A 4,286-nucleotide genomic window follows, 5' to 3' on the forward strand; every position below is an offset into this window, starting at 1 on the left:
CATGCTCTGTCGGATTTGAACCTACGACATTGGGTTTTGGAGACCCACATTCTACCGAACTAAACTAAGAGCGCCTTCTTATCACAATAGATAAGACTATAAATATAAAGATGAGCATTCTTTTTTTTTTAACCCCAATACATTTTGTACGCCTATACTATTATATACAATATCATAAAATTCAAAAATAATGTATGTCTGATTTGAATTTTATTTAATCGATCTAAAATTGATCCCACGTTACTGCTCAGAGGAGAAGTAATAGGTAGGGATGACAAGATTTGAACCTGTGACATTTTGTACCCAAAACAAAAACGCTACCAAGCTGTGCTACATCCCTTTCAATTGGTCTACAGTGTCGTTGTAGAGAATCCCTGTCTTGTTTTCCATATCCTTATTTTCTCTATTGATATACAAAATTTCTTTGCTCATTTCTTCTTTTTTTTGGTCTCATATTATATAACAAACATATAATAAATAATAAATGAATATTTTTCGCGGGAATTCTCTCAATTCTATTTTTAGGTGGAAAGTGGCGTATTTTTCTGTTTTAAGAAAAGGAAAATCTTATCTATCGAATCGTTGTCCATTTCAATTTGAATTTTGAATTAGGGATTGGGGATTTTGCGTAAAAATACAAGTATACAAGTAGTCCTTAACTACATATACATCTGATTATATATGTATTACCATAATGTAATACAATAAAGAAGAAAGAAGGAGGATTTGAAATGCGCGATCTAAAAACATATCTTTCCATAGCACCGGTACTAAGTACTCTATGGTTTGGTTCTTTAGCAGATTTATTGATCGAGATTAATCGTTTATTTCCAGATGCATTGACATTCCCCTTTTTTTCATTATAGTTATTGACATGGTAAGGGGTTAAGAAATTTAGAGATACAATCAAATATCTGTAACCAATCCCCCCCCTTTTTTATTTTAGAATTAGGTAGAATAAGGAAGGGGGGGAAGAGAAAGAAAAAAAGGATTCAACCTAAGCAAAACTAGGGTTCAAGATCCAATTAAATTACTAATAGAGCTAAATTTCTAATAAAGTGAAAACAGAAATGCAGCTAGGACAACAGTAGCATATTTTACAAGATACTAAAATACTGTGCAGCAATTCTAAAAATAGTTAGAAAAAATTAAAATTATTGTATTACTTATTATTACTTTATTTTTTTATTATTTTTTATTTAATTTCTATATTCTATATTAATATTAATTCCAACGAAATATTTCATAATTTGATTTTGAGTTAGCAACTTCTGTTTTTTTCGTTCCTTTCTTCTTCGCTTTGGATCGGAAAATAGAAGATTGGGGTGAATCAAAAATCCAAAGGAGGTTTATGGCCAAGGGTAAAGATGCCCGAGTAACGATTATTTTGGAATGTACCAGTTGTGTTCAAAACGGTGTTAATAAGGAATCAACGGGCATTTCCAGATATATTACTCAAAAAAATCGACACAATACGCCCAGTCGATTGGAATTGAGGAAATTCTATCCCTATTTTTACAAACATACAATTCATGGGGAGATAAAGAAATAGATCGAATCAAGTGCTTGTATGTCAATTTTCCAAGGAACATGAAAAAGATAACATCAGGTATATATTATTACATATATTTAAATAGAAACAAATCAAATAAATAAATAGAAACAAACAAAATCCTATTTATATTTATTAATTATATAGATAAATTTCAAATTATATAAATTATATATATAAAAACTATATAATATAAATATATAAATAATTTTTTTTTAATCCGATCAAAATCAAAATAGGATTTTTGAAATAAGGAATAAACAAATCATGGATAAATCCAAGCGACCCTTTCCTAGGTGTTTGCCCCCGATTCAATCGGGGGATTGAATTGATTATAGAAACATGAGTTTAATTAGTCGATTTATTAGTGAACAAGGAAAAATATTATCTAGGTGGGTGAATAGATTGACCTTAAAACAACAACGATTAATTACTTTTGCTATAAAACAAGCTCGTATTTTATCTTCGTTACTTTTTCTTAATAATAAGATACAATTTGAAGGAAGTGAGTCGACCATTAAAACTACTGATCTTAGAACCAGAAATAAATAGTCTTATTCTTGAATTGAATCAAAATTCCAATTCGAACTGAGGGGCGGATTAATATTAATGTTTTGTTCAAAAAATTAGAGAATCAAAGTTTGATTGTCGTGTCTGTCGTAAGAAAAAAAAAATAAAAGAATCGTCGAAGAAGAATAATTTTTTTTATTGAGCATATTTGCTCATTTTTCTTTGACGACTTTCTATTTTATCATACTAATTTCTACTCTACCTTCCCCAAGCTCATTCTCCCCGGAACTCCATTTAAAACATTCCATGGATTCCTTCCAATCTCTTTATTTTCGAATTTCATTAGAAATGGTATAAAGACAACTCCTATTTGATATAGCTATTTGTGCAAGTATTTTACGATTAAGAAGCAACTGCTTCTTGTACAGATTGTATATGAATCTATTATAACTATAGGATACCCCACCCCCACGAATTACTGCATTTATTCGAGTGATCCACAAACGACGAAAATCTATTTTTTTCCTACCTCTATCTCGATGAGCTGAAACCAAAGCTCTTATTCTCTGTTGAGTAATAGTTCGAGTAAGTCATGAATGAGCCCCTCGAAAGCTTGATGCAAATAAACGAATTTTTGTTCTACGTCTCCGAGCTATATATCCGCGTTTAATTCTGGTCATTGAATAAATGAAACTTTGATGAATAACTAATTCTTTCTTTTTGTTATCCTTTTCCCTCTTACTAGTCTTTTAATAACAAAGCGGATTCTTCCAATGTATAAAATAAAAATTCCAATGGCTTTTGCTCCTCTAACCTTCCCCCCCACGATTTTATCTTTTTTCTTTTCTATTTCTAAGCATTTTTCCTTGAAATTAGAAATTATATTGATACTTGATATCACAAAAGGTCTAATAACTAAGAAAGGTAGTAAATCGAAATGATAAATAAAGAGTGGGTTCCATCATTTCTATGGTTACTTCTTAAACGGTGAGGTCCTCTCTATACACCGGAGCTCTTCCTTCAATTAATTAATACTATTGGTAACTTGTACAGTTCACACTTTTTGGCTCTACCCATGAATTTTCCAGTAATAGGTCTTGTCTTTCACAACGAGATCTACTTTATCTTTATATAGTAACGGTATTTAATTATGAAGATTAGCTGACCCTGTTAGTCCGTTCTTACAAGAGTAGAAGAATAATCTTTCTATTTATTTAAAAAAAATAGGATTTCCCCCACTTAATGGATAACTGTTTATTACCAAGGGGGGATTTTTTCTCTAAAATTTAGGTGATTGGATTTGCACCAATGGAAACGATAAGTTTGATACACAATAGAAGGATATGATATATCGATCCTTTTTAGTTTTTAGATAGTGAATAGAATTCCTCCATTCTATTTTATTCACTGGTACTGATCATTGATACTGACAAAAGAGTTTCCTTTCTTTTGTCTCAGCCATGATCTAACCTGAACGAGTCGCACATACGCCCTAGTACACGTTCCTCGACGCTGAGGACATCCCCCAAGAGCAGGGGATTTCGTGGCATTTCTGATTGGTTGTCTTGTATTTCTAATAAGTTGTTTAATAGTTGGCATGCTGAATCATATGTATAATGGGCTGGTTTAGATTGATCCTAACCGGATGATTCTGAATTACTTCTATTAAATATTCTATTAAACGTTTAATCGAATATTTAACTAAACCCTTAAAATGTTAAAATCTTAAATTGTTGATTTACGTGAAATCAATGCTATTTTTTATTGAATTGTATAAGATCAATAATTCCATAAGCTTGGGCTTTTGTTGTTAACATAAAAACATCCCTTTCCACGTCTTAAGATACAACCCATAAGGGCTTGTCCGTTCTTTGTACATAAACCCTTGTGAGGGTTTTGCAAAGTTTCAGTAGTTCTTCTACTTCTAGGATAAATTCTCCCACTTGTGCCTTATAAAAAGAACTACTGGGTTGATGGATCATTACCTTGATGAGAGAATGGTTCTTCTATCTCACCCGATGAAGCGAGGAGGCGAGATAACAAATAATGAAAAAAAAGAGAGAGAATTGAACAACCGTACGACATTTCTTGTGCATTGCATACGGCTCTACAATGGAATTCACGTTTTTACCTTTCATTGAAGAAAGAGAAAATATAGGGTCTATTAGACCTAGATCAATAAATGATCCAATTACCACCCTTCTTTTTTTGGAGGAGTTAAAAA

General features: G+C 31.5%; 1 non-coding gene across 1 annotated transcript; it reads right to left on the reverse strand.

The window, feature by feature from the left end:
* On the reverse strand, positions 1 to 74 carry TRNAW-CCA (transfer RNA tryptophan (anticodon CCA)). Its single transcript has one exon. It is a non-coding gene; the product is annotated as a tRNA-Trp (tRNA).
* Between the last annotated feature and the right edge of the window lie 4,212 nt (positions 75 to 4,286).

Source organism: Carica papaya, chromosome 2, assembly GCF_054855325.1.
Source record: "Carica papaya isolate Zhongbai chromosome 2, ASM5485532v1, whole genome shotgun sequence".
Classification (NCBI taxonomy): Eukaryota; Viridiplantae; Streptophyta; class Magnoliopsida; order Brassicales; family Caricaceae; genus Carica; species Carica papaya.